This window comes from Indicator indicator, chromosome 22, assembly GCF_027791375.1.
Source record: "Indicator indicator isolate 239-I01 chromosome 22, UM_Iind_1.1, whole genome shotgun sequence".
In the NCBI taxonomy this organism is placed as follows: Eukaryota; Metazoa; Chordata; class Aves; order Piciformes; family Indicatoridae; genus Indicator; species Indicator indicator.
Window position 1 is genome coordinate 4,628,202 of NC_072031.1, and position 19,736 is coordinate 4,647,937.

The window sequence follows — 19,736 nt, forward strand, 5'->3', positions numbered from 1 at the left end:
AATTTCAGTTTTTATTCAGGCATGCTGCTAAAAAGGTAGCAGATACACTCAGAGTAAGAAACAAAGGTTGCAGATTTAATAAACAAGGACACAAAGTGTACTTGTTTGCCAACTTAACCAAACCTGCTCTTCATGTAGCCTGAACGCAACCCTAAAACACACCTTACCTTCAGGTTAAAGGAAGCTCCCCTATCTTTAAATGTTTCCAGCTACTAATCTTTGCCTAGCACTAGAGTTGTGGGGCTTGTTGGATTACACTGATGCTCTGGACACATACCACCTTCTGTGTATATCAAGATTTTGTACGTCTTGTTCTTCTATTTTCTGGAGCAGTTCTTAACCATTGTGTGCAGTGTCTGGCTCTTTCTGCAGAGGTAAAGCCAATACTCTGTTTCATCTCAGACGGGCCTCAGCAGAAATTATCAAGGAGGCTTTAAGACTGATGCACTGTCTCAGTTATTCTGAAAATAAAGCAAATTCCCCCCCAGACCTTTTTTTTTGCTATACAAAAGATTGGGAGGGGGCAAGATCAGAATTTTCACCATTTTGGTAACAGCTGAACATCGGAAGCACACAATTCCAAAACAGAGAATGATTTTGCTGATGTAACATAGGTTCCCTGGTTTACTAAGCTGCTTCAGTCCCTTCCTAATAACTATTAAAACAGAATTCTGCCAGCAGCCATTAAGTAATACTGGTTACTCCCTTTGAGAAAGAAGTTTCCTCTCCACCTATAACTGAATTTATTTAATCAAAAAACATTTGATCTGGTGGTACTTTAGATGTGCTGTGCTATGAAGTGCTCTGACACTGTGCTGGCACCAGCCTGAGTTAGTGCAGGATAACTGTTAAAAATAAACGAAATAAAGCCAAAGCTTTAGCTACCAATGAAAAACTATTCAGAAAAAGTCTAACAATTTGTGAAGGCTTGCAAGCATGACAGTCCTTTAAAAAAGAGAAAACAGTATTTAATCAACAAAAGAGTATTTAAGTCAAAATTCTTAGAAGTCATTAAAAGAACTACTCATATCAAATGGCAAAGCAAAACCAGCATAACTTGCTCTTAGCTTATGTAACACAGGTACTACGTATCCCCAAATTCCTGTTTGTATGAGAATGTATCTTTCAGAAAACCTTCCATTTTAGCAGGCCTATTAACCCAGCACAATTTAAATTGATACACTGCTCAGTAAAAAAATAACTTTATAACCCCCCTGTATTTAGAAAGTTTTAATTATTTTAAGATATATTGCACTTACTTGGTATCTCTAGATTCCTTCTGTAGTGTCTGCTTCAGAACATTTCTGGTCAATTGGAAAGTAAAGATAGGGGAAAAAAAAAAAAGTCATAAGGATCCTTTATTTTAAAAGTTGCATATTCTATTGCACCTAAGAAATTAAAACCTTAAGAATCCAAGTAATTATTTCTCAGTTTTTGCAGTCTTGTTAAGGCACATTGTTAAAATTTGTTAAACTAATTTCAATATGCTCTAAGCTCATTTTGTAACACCTTTAATATTACTACTCAAATTCTAACACATTAATTATCATCCCAGTTACTTCTGGCAAGAATTGTGCTGAAGGTGCATCACCTACACCTCTTAATTCATACATCTCTTAATTCTTAATTAATTCAGCTACAATATAGAAGACCAGTCCTCATTCCTTCAAGTCTATTTTGCATAATTCCTTAGAGCTGGAATGTCTTCACACTTGGAATTTTACATGCCAATTACATCTACGCATTATAATTTCAATTAATAACAGAAACACATTTTAGTTTTCTAGATTCCAATGCAAGGGAATCTTTACAAAGAAAAATAAAAGGAAACTGTTCACAAATACATCTTAGCTTTTTGCTATGACAACTCAAACCTATCTGTTTCATCATCAACATTTCGATTATTAGCATACTTTAGAGTATGTGTGCACATATATGCATATACAGACACATGTGGTTATGTCAGTGGAAACCTACTGCATGCTAAATTGACAAAAGTTACAAAAATTACATCAATAAATCACAAGTCTTTAAAGCTGGCATTTAATAAATGTCTCATACAACATTAACGAAGTTTTCCAGTTTTGGCTTTGTACCCATAGGTATTGACCTAAAAGGTCCCATACATCGCCCAGCCACACAATGTTGCTTTTGTTCTGAGTGATGAACCCTGACAGAGCTTTTCTTCTTTTAAAGGTTTGAGTGCCCGAAGGCTGAAGCTGATGTTATGATTTCTATAATTATCAGTGAAAGAGGTTAAAATGTAAACATGTTAAAAAACGAATGAAAACACACAAGAGGAAGAAGTTACAAGGTAGAAACACCAAAAAGGCCTAAAACCAGAAATGGCCTACAATAAAAGATATTCCCTCTTCCTACCAGTAATTGTATAATGAGTAAGCTAAATGCTGTTTAAGAAAATCCCCAAAGCAAAGCACAAATCATGACAAAGTATATTCTCTATCCAGTATCATAGTAATCCATAATTTAATCAATTATCTAATTTGACTTCTAGGCTAACAAGCAAGGGCTCCAATTTATTGAACATTTTATGTGTAGAAACACTAAATGTGTCTGAATATCTGTGTATTAACCTCAACTTTTGAAGTTTTTTTACAACTCATTCAACAGAGTCGCACAAATTAAAAATGTCAACTATTAAGGTGATTTTCATACCACTATAAGACTGCAATTCACTTTTATCATTCCATATTCCACATTTCTCCAAACACAGTCAAGCTGTGAAAATTGTTCTGCACTTCCAATAACATTCTAAGTATTTTTAGCTGCCAGATGTTTTTATTTTCTTAATTACTGGTGTGATTACCAGACAGCACTCTGTCAAATTTTAAGTGCAAGTTATACCACTAAATCATAACTTACTGTAACTAATTATACAGGAAAGAAAACTTCAGTAAGAACCTAAGTAAAATGTCAGGCACCAAGAAAATCTTATGAAATGCCAGCTGTGCCTCTATTCAGAGCTTAAAAACCATCAGTGAATTCAAAACCTTGGGATTTTTCCACCATAATGGTAAGGATGTGGTATGAGGAAGAAGTGTAATCACCTTCCCATAAACAAGAACTTTAGAACACGTAGTACTCACTATACAGTGTAACCTTCTGTGTTTTGTTGTTTTTTTTTCTTAAAAGGTGACTGATGTTAGTCTAAATCTTTTAGACACTGACAGCAAAATAATGAGATTTCATGCTGCTGTTCGTGAAATATGCATGAAAAGATAATTTTCTGATATTTACTTCGTGATTCAACAAATTACTCATTTTATTGTAAATCCTGTAGTTTGTACTTCAGCTAGTACAATGAGGTCCTAGTACAATCTCTCTCGCCTACACTGAAGCAGCATAGCAGCAGTTATCGGCACTGCAGTAAGAAACCAGCAAAAAACCACATGAACCGAATAAAGGCAAATGTACTTACTTGCTGGCGCAACAGAAAGGCATTGCAGCACAGCTCTTAACCTGCTCCCTTCATTCCCAAGAATGTCACTCACAAGTGATTTATGCGCACCTGAGATGCACACCTGTGCATACAATTGCTGCAGATACTCGTTATTTTCTGTACAAAGACCATTAACCAAGTGCCATCTACAATCCACACGTTTCATATATCACAAACCAAACTCTTTAACAGTCCCTGGCTCAACGGCAGCTGCTCGTTTAACAGGTATGTGAACCTACTCTCTAATTGCATGATTTTGGTCGTCGAGGCTAGAGCTCTCAACTTTACTGCTTTAAACAAGCAGAAGCTCTCGTTCCCATGCCAGTGTTTTTAAGGCCAGGCCCCGCAGTTATGCCTTTCTACCCACAGGCCCTGCACCTCACCCGGGACTTTTGTGTGCCTTACTAAAAAAATTATCGGGGAAAAAAAATCCGTGACCGCATTGCAGCAGAAGGAAAATCTATCAGCACAAGCACGGCAGAAGTCGAGCCGGGCAGCGCTCCTAAGTAGACGAACCGATGCATCCCGGCGCACGGTGCGAGAGTTGCCGGCACCAGCACCCGCGCCCGGCGGTCTCCACCTGCGCGGCCCTGCGGCGCCGAGAGTTCCCTCGGCAGGGCTGAGGGACGGCAGCCACTGCCACCATCGCGTCCCCAGGAGCCGGCCTTGCGGGGATCCTGCCCTCCTCCGGCAAGGGAAGGAGAGGGAGGCCACCACTCCCGGCCCCCACCAGGGGCGGGCGGGCGGGCGGCCGCCCCTCCTGGCACCGGGCCCAGGCGGCGAGGCGCACTTCTACACCCCACAGCCTCCTTAAGATGGCTCGGGCCGGTGCGAGCGGGCGGCCACCCAGGGGCGGGGCAGCAGGCTACCTAGTAGCCAAGCGGAACAGCTGGCCGGCGGCTGCCGCTCACCGCCCTCCGTCCTCTCCGCGGCAGCGGCCCGATCGATCGACCCCGTGGGCAAAGCACTGCGGCCATTCCCACTGCCGCCGCCCCGCCCGTCACGTGGCGAGGTCCACCGCGGACCCCCCGCGCGGGATCCCGGCCGAGCGGCGGCACCGTCCACCCTCCCCCGCTCGCTCCCCCCCTCTCCGCCGCCCGCTCACCCCCGCTCGCCGCCGCCGCGGACATGTCCTCTCGCGAGCTCTGCGGCCGGGACCGCCCTCGGGCGCGCGCCCCAGCGGTTGGCCCGCAGGCGGGGGCGGGGAGGCCGCGCGCTAGTGCTCTGCTGTCGCCTCACACACGTGGGACGCGGGAGACGAGGGGGCGGGAAGGGGGCGGCTGCATCCGGGCACTCGCGCCCCTCAGCGGGGCGGCGGAGGTAATGGGTGCTGGCCGCCTCTGCTTGCGCTGCCTGTCCTAGCTGCTCTCGGGGAGTGTTCCCGGGGGCTGCTTCCCCAGGCCTGACGTAAAACGGCCCCAGCCCCTCGCCCTACTCAGGAGGCGACGTCCTGCGAGGGCCGTTGCCCGTTCTCAGGTGTCTGAACCTACCTGGTTGGTGGAGGGAGATTCACGCCAGACTGCCCCTGTGCCCTATCTTGGGGGTGGCAGGACCCAGGCGAGGGGCCCAGGCCTGGGCGGGATTGCTGCAGCGCTGAGGCGAACCTGCGGTGAGTAGAGCACACCTTCCCGGGGCGGCTCCCGCTCAGCGATCTTCCAGGTGCTGCAGTCTCACGAATTTGAAATTCGAAGAAAACCTCGGGGGATTGCTTCAAACTTCGGTAGTGCAAACACACATAAGCAAGATGGGACTTGTAGCTCATGTGTTTTCCCTTCGGGCTTACCTGTAAATATCTGAGGTGACAACTTGATCAAACATCAAGCCAGTCAGGAGGTAAAACACATTTCTTAGAAGAGGTTTTAGAAACACGATGTACACTTTAGGACGTGCAATAGTGAGAAGGCGGCAAGCAGAATATGAACAGGCACGCACACAGCATTAATTTGTTGCATATATTGTGCAACGTTATGCTCAGAGCAGGGAGTCTAACACCTGGACTTTTACAAACAACTAGTCTCATTCCTTAAGTATATCTGGCCTATCATTATGCAACTCTGCTTTTGTTCTGGGTTTTTGGGTTTTGTTGTTAGTGGTTTTTCAGCTCACAGAGTAAGAGCTGAGCTACTCTTGATGCAATAGTCCAGTACGGCTCTATTATTTGAAATTTGCTAGTGTCCAGGAGCTTGCTAGGAGACTACACTGTGCTTATGCTACATGGTAACACAGCAAAACATGCTTCCCTGCTCCAAAGAGTTTTTCAGTGCATTTGTTCAGCAGTGATACAGCACATACATAAACTCCCATGCATTAAAAAACACAAACACCTCAATTTTAAATTTCTTACAGTTTTAAGATGCTAAACAACATGCTCATATGTTTTATTATAGACTATTGCTTATGTGGCTTGGAAGGGTTATTTATTTGGCTTGTCAAAGCAGGATACATGTCTTTCACTGTCCTTTAGAATACAGTTAGATTTGTATCAAATTTCAGATACAAATTAAAACCAGCAGTGACCTGGAAACTTAGCAATGAACGGTGTAAAGATCTCATTAGAAGCTGTCACTTGCTCCAGATTTACTTCCGTCATCCTTCAAATAAAATAGTTCAAATGGGAGTCTGCTGTTAAAACCAGGAGTGTAAACAAGTACAAGTCACTACTCAGTTTAATGCATGGCATCTAATTAATGAAATTAGGATTACAAAACAGTTAAGGTGAAATTGAATAAAACTAATTTATATCTAAAATTTCATATTTCTAAGAAAATGGAAAAAAGCTATGTAGTGGCAGAGACATTAAGATTTTGGCACTACTTTGTCATTACATTATTTGGAGAAGGTCCTAAAACTTTGGAAGCTGAAGCAGAGAGATTATAAAAAGAAGAATTCAGTTGATATCTGTTGTGGCTGAACATAATTTTCTCAAACTGAGAGAAATGATGCTCTAAATTCAGGACAAATTATTGGATAAGATAAAAAAGAAGAAAAAGTAATAGATGCCTGTAACAGGGAAGTAAAAGACTGATACAGTTCAAGGCAACTGTGCACTGAACAGCTGTTGGAATACCTTTAGTTCAAGGCCTTTTTGCAGGGACAAGTGCTTTTAACGTGGTCAGAAACTTGTAGAAATAATGACAGATGTTTAGAAACTGATTCTTGTTCTGTTATATTTGTGTTTTAACACAAACCAGGGATTCAATAAAACATAGCTCCCAATTATTTCATGGTCACTGGACCCCAGGCAGCTCCGACCACCACATCTCCCACCAGCCCTTCTCTATTTGCAAACAGCAAGTCGAGCTGGGCTGCACCCCTGGTAGGCTCACGTAACAGCTGGGATAAGAAGCTATCCTCCATACACTCCAGGAACCTTCTAGACTGCCTCTTATCTGCAGCGTTCAATTCCCAGCAGATGTCTGGTAGGTTAAAATCACCCACAAGAACAAGGGCAAGTGATCTTGAGGCAGCCTCCAGCTGCTTGAAGAATAATAAGTGAACCTCTTCTTCCTGATTAGGTGGTCTATAACAGACTCCAACCAGGATGTCAGACTTGTTGGCCTTCCCCCTAATTCTTACCCATAGGGACTCAACCTGATCATCCTTAGTCTCTACTTCCATGATGTCCAGAGCCTCCCTAATATACATGGCCACTCCTCCACCCCTTCTCCCTCTCCTGTCTCTCCTGAAGAGTCTGTAGCCGTTGATTACAGCACTCCAGTTGTGAGAGTCATCCCACCACACTTCTGTGGTGGTGACAATGCCATATTTCTATCTTGTATATAAGAATTGAAGTTATGTGATTGCTGCAGAAATGCAGATCATACCTTTACAAAGTGTACAGAATATGGAGAAACAAGCAAGGACAAGAACATTGTGCAAGAATCTCTTTCATGTCCCAGTGTAGTGTAGCTTATTCTTACTATGTCAGCTGTTGCATGTATTAAGGCATTGTCAATTAAGTAACTACAAAGGCATAGACATGTCTTCTGCTATGGAATACTTTGAGTCTTCCATGATGAGGAATAGTACAGAATACTAAAATCCTGGAAAGAAACAAGAGGCAAAGATGCGTTAAGAGGCTGACGTTAAATACAGCTGTTATTCATTTCTTGGAGGTATTTGTGCTTTTTAAAACAATGTAGTGATACTGTCCAGTGAAAAGGAAGACCCATTAAAAGCAACAAATAACTACTTGAAAACAGTTTTTCCAGTAAAATCACTCTCTGGAAATTGTCCAGCTCCACACAATAAGTCTTGTCTTTCGAGCACCACCTTTCCTGTCTTAGGTATGAACATACACAACTCTTCCTTCTTATTACAGAAAAGTTCAACTATGGCACTTGGCATTTGCCTCTAAGAATAACACTGAGCTCTGTATTCCCTTTCTTGCAATAGAAGTAAGCGTAAGAAACAGAGGTACAATGATTTTAACTGCTGGAGTCGTGCTGCTGTTTGAAAAGATGAGTCTAACTCTTCTGTTTCTTTCAAACTAGTGTCCTGCTGTTAGAAACTGATGATCATGGAAAGCAGGTAAATGACACAATATCAGTATTCTAATATCCAAATAGTGTTTGTTGTGATCTAATGCCAATATGTATTTTATCATGCAGTTGTAAATTGTATAATCTAGGCCAGGATTGTTTATGTACTGAAAGAGTGTAAAAATATTTCCAGAGCTTATTCAGAAATTGCAGCTGCTTTTCAGTTTTTGTACAGGCTTTATATAAAGATTGTTATAGAGATGTAAAGGCTGTGTTTGGCTTCGTTAATAAAGACAATTCATCATTTAAAACATACAATAAAAGTATTCTGCAGTTAATTTTAAATTAGCACAAGAATGATCAAATTCAGCCATATGCTTTTGCATGGTTTTACACTTCAGAGTCATATCAAATACAAGTAATAGTGAAATCATCAGTGTACTTGTCTGAGGTGTCTCTGTAAAAATCTTACATATGACATCTTAATGTTGTTTGAATTTTTTTCCAAAAGCTTTCCATCAATTTTTTTTCTTAAGCATATTGGAAAAGAGAGAGTTTATTAAATGTCTTCTAGAGCAATGTGTCTGTGTGCATGTTGATAAGAAGAGCTCATTAATGTTTATTAATATGTAAAGGGTGAGTGCCAAGAGGATAGAGTCAGGCTCTTCTTGGTGGTGCCCAGTGACAGAACAAGGGGCAATTGGTGGGAGTTGAGGTAGAAGAAGTTCCATGTAAACATGGGGAAAATGTTTTTCACCATGAGGGTGACAGAACACTGGACAAGGCTGCCCAGGGCGTTTGTGAAGTCTCCCTCTCTGGAGATATTCAAGATCCATCCGGATGCATTCCAGTGTGATGTGTGTGATGTGGTATAGGTGATCCTCCTCTGGCAGGGGAGTTGGACTAGATGATCTTTCAAGGTCCCTTCCAGCCCCTAACATTCTGTGATTCTGTGAAGACACTGGTGTCCAGAAATGAGAATGTCTTGCTATCACTCCTATATCATTATATAGAGCTTCATAAGAACCTGGAATTTTACTGCTGTTAATATTAACTTGCTACCATTGTCTATAGAAAGACTTTCTTTCAGTACCTATGTTCTGTAGGTTTTCTAAATCTATTTTTCTTTTTCTGATATATAAATATTTGGTAACTATATACAAAAAGCCCACTAGTTGTCTGGGAAGGCAATTAACATACACCACTATGTAAAGCCACATTCTGTGTAAACTCCAGCAAAGAATTTAAAAAAAGTCTTTGTGTACGTTATCAAGTGGTGGGGTTTTTTGTTATCCTCAGGCATTATGAAATTCACTTGTAACATCCTTCTCAAGCAAGCACTTGAAGCCTGTATCTGCTAACACAAATAACTGAAGTACTTCATTTAAAACATAGCTAAATTTATGCCATATCACAGACAAGCTTTTATTCATAGGTTACCTTGCCAACCACAATTAGCACCCACCGAGATTAAGTGTATCATACAGTTACACCTCCTTACAAACAATGCCCTGTCACTGAATTCTGTGAAACAGAAGAAATCTAATTGTTGTTGTTATTTATAGGCATAAGAATAGTCTAGAAGCTCTTACGATTTTTTAAATGATGTTTTAGAATGTGTTGGATATATACTTCCATCGAGGCACTGAAAAGAATATATTCACATTCATAAAAAATCAATTTCTCTGCATGAAATTAATAATTAAGCATTTCAGAGAATTTATGTAAATCTGCCTTTACCCAGGAGCACCTGTGAATCACTTAGGGTTTTTTTATGTTCAGGCTGCATTAGTACATAGTGTATGAGGTTTTTTTGTTTGTCATGAGTATTTATTGAATTATTGACTTTCAAGAGGTTTAATTACATATTACTAGAATTCAAGTGCTGAGAAAAGCATTTTGTAGTACATGCTCACTGCTCCAGGTATTTTTGTCAGAAAGTAGTTCCAGTTCTTCCAGATTATCTGTGGAGTATCCATAGTCCATAAAGGGAGAACTCAAGAGAAGATCAAATGCAGGATATGACTGAAGAAAATGCTTGGGTTTAGGATATTTCGACATGTCTAAGTCTCCTGGGTTAGCACAGCCTGCTCTCACAAGCTCCCCTCCCTCCCCACATGGATGGCAGGGAAAGTAACAAAATACCTGGGTTGAGGTAAAAAACTGAGATACAGAGTTTTACTGGAACTGATACAATGCACAATGACCTTAGCCTATTTGCAGAAAAGCACAGCAAAATCCAGAAGCAACAGTAGAAGCCAGTGACCTTGCTATGACCCACAGCCAGCCCAGTAGAAACACCCCAAAAACTGGAAACTGGAAGCAGCGCCTGGAACCAGAAGCCTCCCATGTTACAATCTGAACTTCAAGCCCCGTGATGCTTTGCTCCAGAGTGCACTTTCATTTTGAAGCTGGCATGACTAGTATAGTATTGAATATCAGCAGCAGGTTCAATCCATGACATTCTCCACCATCTATGTCATGCCCAACAGCAATTAACTCAGGGTAGATCTCCAGGTGGTATTCTTGGGAGAGACCTGTATTGCTCTGGACAAAACCTGACCCACCAGTAACTGATGGTTAATTTACACTCATTGTGTTTAACCAAGTGCCCTGGGTTTGGCTGGGATCAGGTTCCAGGTGGTGAGCAATTCCAGTGTACATCACTTGCTTTATGTATTCCATTATTAAGTATTATTGTTACTATTACTTCTCTGTTGTCCTTTTAAACTGTTTTTCTCTCAAACTTTTTCTCCTGATTTTCCTCCCCATCCCACCAAGGCATGGGAGGAGTGAGCAAGCTGTCCCATGGTGTTCAGTTGCTGGCTGTCACCATGACAGTGAGTTTACCAGTGTAGTGTGTTTGAATTGCAGACACGTGGAGCTAATTGTGAGCTATTAGTAGCCCACAGTTTGTGAAAGATCCTGAACTCGTTGTAATTGCTCCTCTTAGTTTTCAAGAATGAGGATTTCTGAAATTTCAGGTCATGCATGTAAGCCTTTGAGGGGTAGGTCTTTGCAGTGGGGATTGGTATGAGTTTTGGAATGTTGGCAGCCAGCCCATTACTTCCAATTAAATGAGAGAAATAATTTCTCACAGAGAGAGGTAATTTAATTTGAATTTTTGTCAGAATGCCCAGAGTATCAAATGGGTGTTGGATCATTAGAACAACATCCTTAGTACAGATTGAAAAAATTAATATAATTAATTCACCACCACCATGGGAAAAATTCTGGGATTTTGTTTATGCATATTGAAACTGATGATGAATATCCAACCTAAAATATATGGTATTCTTGCCTTTTCCAAGATGTGCAAGTTCAATTTCTCATGTAAAGCTCAAGCCTGAGAGGCAAAAAGCACTTTGGTACATGGGAGATGGAGGCTCTGCTAATTTCTCATTTGAGACTGAAGAGTCCGTGGGCTACTTGTCCCAGGTAGTAATTGAGACCTTTTCACAAGGGATACAGATATCTCAGTGCTCATCTTACTTTGTTCTAGAGCATTTTGAAAACAGTTATAATGAAAGCTTGGAAAAAGAACAGTTTAAAATGTAAAAATAGCGAAATGTGTGGAGGCTGCTGTTCATTTTGTAAGTCAAAGCTTGTGACTAAAGAATGCTGCTTAGCAACAGATGGGAAAAATTTAAGGTGATTACATCATTTTGCACTCTGTGCAAATTTATTATTCATGTTCATCCTATCTTTTAAGCACCATCCTTTTCATGTCCCTGTTCTGCTTGTTCCTTGGGACTGGGTAACTGGCTTAGTCGTGAAACACAGTTTTATCATCACCCATGCTGATGCAGCTGTGACTCAGCTGCAGAGCTCTAGCTTAGTTCTCTGTCCCACTATGCTGTACATAATGTGTGCTGATCTGTGTGGAACAGGACACAAAGGTGTCCTAGGAAGGAAGGACACCATGGACTATGCAGCTTCTGTAGATTGTTGTTTTGTTAAGCACGTTTCTGTCTCAACTATCACCATTCACCACTAGCCCTTGCTGTAGCTCCTAGCTACTAGCTCTCACAGCTAGTGCACCAATAATTTGACTTCATAAGTCTTTTTTTATGCTTTGAAACAGCACAGGGTTGCTTTTGTTTCTAAATTTGTTTTTTCTTACAAAATTAATCAGATCCCAGATTGAGAACTTTATTTTATAAACATTGCTAATGAAATATTCTCAGATTGCGGAATTTGGGAAACCGTAAGGTTCCCATTTGATTCACTTGCCACTGCCATCATTCAGCATGCACAGGGTGGAAAGGTAATTACAAATACAAATTGGCAAGTAGTGATTGATTTATTCATCTGCAGATACTTTCTGTGTGAACCAGGACTTATGTTGACCAGGTCATTAATCAGTTTGGCAGGCTTAAAATACAAACACCTCATACCCAACTGAAAAATTAATTTGCGTAAATAGTTAAGTAAGCAGAGATTTGCATATTCACCACCAGATGAAATCTTGCTTGGCAGGTGGTAAGAAGTCTTTGATGGGATGTTTGTAGTCTTCACTTCACCTTTAAAAATGTACTTTTGACACCATGCAATGTGGGAGTTCTTTAGAAAAGTTATATTTTTCTTTGTTTCCTCTTAGCCTTAAAGAAAGGCATCTACAAGTAAGGATACTGATTTTCTCTACATATGGAGACAAAAAAACTTCAGGGTGAATTTTTCAAGGTATTAATTAGGGATAAAACAGCAGATTATAAGATTTTTTGTTTTGGTAAAGACTGTCATCATATATCATTACTTAATAAAATCATGTTTAAAGACTTGAATTTTCAAATTCTAAAAGTTACTACCTTCCTCACTATGTGCCTCAGTGGCAGATAAATACACTTAAAAAACCAGAAACACTATGTAAATAGGCACTGATAGAAATGAATGTTTAAATTATCTGCAAGAATAGACTATGAAAAAGATCATCTTGCTATCCAATTTTTAGGAGCACTACACAATGTTACATGCCATAATCATTTGAAACAGTGCACACAGTGGTGGTCCTCAAGTTTTCCTGTTGTTGTTTTGTTTTGTTTTTTTTTTGCCAGTGAGCATAATGACCCTAGCAGAGGTGGGTAACTGAGTGCTTTACAGAGTTAAAAAAAGTGCAGTGAGGAAGAAATACAGTCTGTACATGTCTGTTACTTGATTCTATTTGAAAAGACTCTGGACAAAACATGGACTTTCTGAGCCATATGTGGCATGGAGACACAGACAAGTATTGTACAGTATGGTGATCTCCTCCTGACCAAATATTGGTTCCAGTGAGGAAAACAAGCCCAAGTTTTTCTCACGGAGATCTTGCAAGCTCATATGAAGAACTGTAGATCTTTTTGGTTTGGTGCTAATTGGGAACTAAGGTGGATTACTAATTATTAAAATTGGAGTAGTCTTGATGACTGGCAGGCAGTCTGATACATGAGTACATTGCAGAGGGGTATTACTTGTTACATATAATAGGTACAGTGACCTATGTATACTATGTTTCCAAACCAGATATTTGAATGCTATATTACTACAAACAAGTTAAATTTTGGTATCTATGAGAAATCCTTCAGTGGTACCCCAGTTTTGTGCTCTCCTGTGCTTAACAGACAGCTTGAAAGGCAGAGCAGAAGTTAATAAGCAGTCTCAGAAGTAAATTTAATCTTTACAAGCAATGAAAAAGGCCTGAGAAAGACTAGTTCTTCTTCATCAGTTACTCTTACAAAGCACTCTTGTGAAAGGAAATAGAGCTAGAATCTAAGTTCCTGATTTGTGAATAACTGAACACCTAATTTAATGTTTATTGTTTGCTGATCATCTTGCTTACTGCCATTTATATATATATATTTTTTACAGTCTGGTGTATGGATTAACTGCCTGCATTTGAAGAAAAACTTCTGACTGCTAAAAAGGTACATTATAAGAACCACTAAATAATTAAATAATAACTAGCTAATGCTGTAAGCTTAGGTTTTTATACATTCTCAAAAAGGTAAAGCAAAAGAAGAGGACAATAGGACACAGGTCTCCTCTGCTGAAAAGACCCTCTCCTTTCTCCTTCTGTTTCCTGGGTGGCATAACCATTTATTTCTCTCAGCTTCCCCTTTTCCTTGGCTAAAGGTGATTAAAGAGTTCTCATTTCTATGCAATCTATTTCATGCAGTATTTATAAGGTACCTAGATCCTCCAGTTGGCATATACACACACTTGAAAAAAATCCATCATATAGCTGCTAATTTGAGCTTCCAAATTGAAGGTTTGGAAGTTCAGTTAAGATGCAATTAGTTGAAAATGAGGCATTATGTACCAAAATCCCTGTGTCAGCTTTGAAAGTTAAGCTCATGATGAAATAAGACATTTCAAAACTGAAGTTATGGCTGCATTCTCTCTTCCTTTCCAGGCCTAACTTGTTCATAATCCTACTTATTCATTATTTCTTAGTACATGACTGCAAATTAAGTCCACATGAGCCTTTTAGATAAATAAAACCAGATCATAACGGATTTGGCCCAGATCCTATTCTGGAATCTGCCAGTTTAAGCAGTGTAACTCTAACAATAAGGGTCAAGCTAATTACAGTTGCTTAGAAATCCAGATTTTCTCAGTCTGAGCTGGGTCCTGCTTGCCAGCCTGAATTTCTCTGTGATATTTAAAACTCACTCTTTGAACAAGGACTTGAATAAGTATACCTGTGAACCAGTAACTTCTTGGTTCTTGACTCCATGCTACCACTTAATCCCCAGATTTCCTTTCTGCAGAAATTCACTTACTGAAAATAAGATTTTACCTTGTACTTGTAATAGCATCTCAGAAGAAACTTCATCTCCAGACTGGTTAGAATCCTTGATCCAGTTTTAGGATTTGAACTTCTTACGATTTTTACCTTCAACAAACACTCCAAGGCTTCACTGATGTGCAGAACGCTTAATTCTTGAAATATTCTAGTGATTCCTAAAACTGTATCAAGATAAAAGGTCTTCACCTTCAGACAATGAAACCATTTCAAAGAAACCTAAAATTCAGCAAAGGAGATAGCTCTGACTTGCAGAAACGATCTTAGCTGACTATTCTGGGAATGCTCTTCAGAATTACTTCATAATTTATTCTTGGTGCAGTTCACCAATTAAACAAACAGTTTTATATATGGAAACAGGGATGGGCTTAGCTTACTTCTTCAGGGTCATCTTCAGTGACACGGATACTGAAGATGTGCAGGCTCATATTACCCAACAGAGCAGATACTCTGTGTGTGTATGTGTGTGTGCAAATATGTATGTGTAATGTTACATGCTATCAGCAAAACTGATTAATGAGTGAAGGAAAGTCTGAGATTCCTGGTGGATGTCAGTTGAAATCCCTGTTTGGGTAATAATGCATGTGTGGTTCAAACCACTAGAAATATGTGAGGCATCCCTAAGAAGCTGATGGGGCTGAGAAATTAAAAAAGAAACCCCACTCTACTTTAATATCAATAACATTTTGTGGAAAAAAAATAGATGACTTAGTATATGATCATTCAAACCTTCTGTCAAGCAAATATTGAAGTGAAAAAAAAAATCTTGATTATGACTTCTGTTAGCTAGTGATGTGCAGTATAATGCTAATATTTAACAAAACCCTCATGTACTGTAATAGTTACACAAACTATAACACAGCAGATTTGCTGCTATTCAGGACTTGGTTGAGGCATTTTCACTGTTTTAAAGACTGATAGTCTTTAAGACTCATGCACCAAGATGTGCACGGAATGAACCTCAAAAGTTTCTGTATTTTTTCTTTTTTTAATATTTGCTATGGTGTGTCAGTGTGAGAGCTGAAATCCCCCCGACAATAACCAGGCTAGCTCAGTCTGGAAAGCAAACAAAAGCTGTATTTACAAGCAAATCTACAATCTACAATGAAATGCAATGGATATATACAAATATACAAAATTCACAACATTTACAAATATATACAATCAACAGAAAAGCACAACCAAGCTCCCTTTGCTTCCCCCCAAAGGAGCCTTTCCCAAAGGGCCTCTCTCCCAGGGGCCTCCTCCCCCCTGCCCCCCCTGGCAGAAAGCAAAGAACTTAAGGAGTAGAGAGGCTGTTAACTTAGCTCACCAAGGTCAGCGTGTTATCTTCAGCCAGAAGAGAAGCAGCAGCAGCCAGACAGCCCAGCAAGCAAGCCAAGAGCTCAGACTCCGACTGCCCCAACTTTGTTTTGAGTAGTGGTTCTTAAACATTTCTCTCTCTCCAATGGAATTGGTTAGAATAACCGTTATTTTGCTTTCTTACACCCAATAGTGACTTATTTACATTCTTTCGCTTTCTCTGCTTGAACTTTGAGAAGAAAAACTATAAAAAAAAGTTTCAAAACATCACATATGGGCAGCACTCTTCAAGAATCTCTAGATTTTCTCTGTAATAGTATAGCTGAAGATGATCTTAACATTTACTTACTAGCCACCTCTGTGTTAGGAGTGTCTCTCTTGTCCAACTAGTGGTCATAACAATGCTTTCAGACTGCAGGCATTAGAAATGTAGCGTGACATTCTGTAAGCTAGAGAAAGTGTGGATGGCTACACTAGAAGGCAACTGAAACAAATGAAACAAATGAATTACATAGATTTTAACAGAATCAAGTAACAGTTTAACACAAATATATGTTGACTTTTAAACACCAGAGTTCTTTCCAACAATTAACATTCACAGATTCTAAAGATGAAGCAGGAACAAAGTGTATCATGACAATGGAAAGAGCCAGATTGAGGGATTTCTTTGAAGAAAATTTAGATGGAAGTAGGAGACACGGTGTTAATATTCTTATTAATATGCAGATCTCCCAAGTCCTGATATGAATGATTATGCATAGAATATGAGTTTTTGCAGGCTCTCACTCACCAGTTGTATTACTGCAATGTGTTGAAAGGGCCATGAGATATAAATGCCACAAGAAAATTTGCAACTTCTGCTATCCATGTGTAAGACCCCAAGAATTTTGCTTTGAAAGTTTTCCAGGGCTGAGAATAATTTATAAAATCAACTGATTCTAATTTTATTGTAGCTATATTTGGCCTGGCTTTAATCTGTTAAAAAGAAATTCAAGACAAAACTGGAAATTACATGTTGCAGGAACTGCCAGCTTGCAGCTCTGCACTTTCTCTGTGTGTCAGTGTGCCTCAAGTCTGAGGCCAAAATGAAAATGAAACACACTACATTTTTGCTGTGAGCCCTTAGATATTAAGTACTGGACGAGGGTCCAGTGCAGCCAGCCTTGCAAAGAACTCAGTAGCTGCTCGCAAGTTGTAGCATTATTTAACCAGCATTCTTGAAAGCAAACAAATGGACAAGAATACAGACAGACATTAGTAGGATAAGAGAAGCAAAAAAGAAATAAATGAGAAAATTCCAAGTTGAATGAAGATGCTGTGAACAGCATCGAGAAAAAAAAATTACAAAGAATTGCAAGACATGACTTCAAGTCAGTGTTAAATGATGCTGTGGGTATGACACAGGCCTCCACTGCAGCTGAACATTCCTGATGTCCCTGGGCTCTATGACATTCCATTCACCCAAGAGGATGTTCAGAAGAGGAACAATAATGCGTATGTCCCACTACATACACTAATGGGAACTGAGTAGCTGTACACAACTCAAATTACAACTATGCTGCACAGTTTTAGGGGAGCTGAAATGCAGCAATGCCAAGTTTTTGCATTCTGTGCCAATTTCACTAGACAAACTGTACTTTGAATCACTTGGGAGATCAGTTTATATTTGGAATTTGAACATTAGTACATTCCTCTGGACAACATGTAATAGGCACTGAAGGTAGCTATTTCACTGCATCAACAGATGTAAATTTGTTTCTCTTCTTGCATATTCAACATAATATTTCATGGTATACCTGTGAGGTTTCTATGTTAGGGTTGGTGGAATTTGTATTCAGTTGAACCAGTAAACAAAGAGAAGCTGGAGCAGTGGGGAATGGTGATCTAAAACTTCTACAACTTTGCAGTACATACATGGTAGATTTGGTAGTGATTTTGAAAATTCTGCCCTCAAAAATCAGAAATGTGCTCTCTGGCATTGTAGAAATCCCTTCTGGAAGTCCCCTGCCTAAAATCCAGCTTAATAGTTTTTTGAAACTGTATTTAGCCTTTTTTGGCAGTAGGCCATGGTACACCTTACCATCTCAAACAAATGTAGGTGTGGTTTTACTTGGACTCTTCACAAGCAAATTATTTATTGGGATCTGGTGTAAGAGCCATTCTGAAAGCAGAGGAAGAAGATGGGAAGCTCAAGAACAAGAGTGCACTGCGGAATAAATCCGGTTTGGAAACAATGTCAGTTATTTCATAACTATGGTCTATTGATCTTTGATAGCACATGACAAAGGTAAAGGAAAAAAAGTACTGCTGAGGGACAGAGGACCCTAGAAATTAAATCTATCCTTTTATTTGCAGAGGGAGTCTCTTCCAAAGAGAAATATAGGGAAATGCAAGTTAAGGAAACAGTGTCTATTTACCCCCAATTTAATACTCCTAGGAAGACTGCTTTATTGCAGTTCTGGATTAAGGTCATTTTGCCATGCTTTAAAAAAAAAAAAAAAAAAAAAATCACACTAAAATTAGTATGTATGCAGGCCCATATTGAAATATCACAGCAACATCATCTGTTTAGGCAACAAATCACTGCAGCATAGAAGCCCTGATTACCCTTACTAAGTTCAGTAAGACTGAAGAATTCACCTCTCAGCTAAGTATTGGCTAGCCAAGTTGCTGAACATTTCTTCCCTTTTTCCAAGACGGTGTGACTATTTTTTCTTTTCCATTTGTTGTGGAGAAGCTTGCAAAATACAGATCAAAACTCAAATGAAAAAACAGCTAGCCTATTTGTATTGAGAAGTCTGAACTCTTAACATTTTGTACTAAAAAAAATGGCACCGAACCTTTAAAACATTTGAGTATTGCCTTGTACAGCATTATCAAAGCCATGCACTTGCTTGGAGTAGAGAACGGGCCGAGCTTGTGAACTGCAACTGAGTGCAACTGAATAAAGATGTTACAGTCTTTGGAAAGAAAAGAAAGGAAAAAGCACGACAAAGATTGTGAACTTCCAGAAAGCAAATTTCAATTAACTCAAGGTCACATGGGAGGAAAGCCTGATGGAAAAGAAGCTACAGATATCTGCCACAGGACAGACAGATCAAGTAAATAAGGCTAAGTAATGGCAACTTTACTTGCTTCAAGGACTGAACACTTGGCTATCTGGTTAACACTATGATGGAAGAGAAGTATAGCGTGAATATGTAGTAACAAAGGCAGAAAGTCAAGGCACAGAATGAGATTAAGTAGCATGAAATATCACAAGTAAGCATTTTAAAATAAGTTCCCAAATCGAAGACAGTATGTTATTTTATTTTTAGATTAAAAAAAAAAATTACATAAAACATCAAGAAATGACAACAGGGTAGACAGCAAGGCTATCATTCACTCAGACATGATGGTGCATCTGCATACAGGTAGACTCTTTGGTTTGGTTATTTGAGGGTTAAGTGATTTCGGGAGTAATCTCTTCCACCCTTGTTCATAGTTTATACCTAATGCCATAGACTGTACCCAGAAGGTCACACCACTAACTTACAACTTAATCTAATACAGAATACGCCAAATCACAAATAAGGAATAAGAATATACAACAATGGCACTTGTGGTTGTTTAAAGAAAAAGCCAAATCCAGCACTGAAAAAAATCCCAACAAGCCAATTAAAAAAAAAAAAAAGTCTTCCAAAATTCGATATATAAACAAAAAGCAATT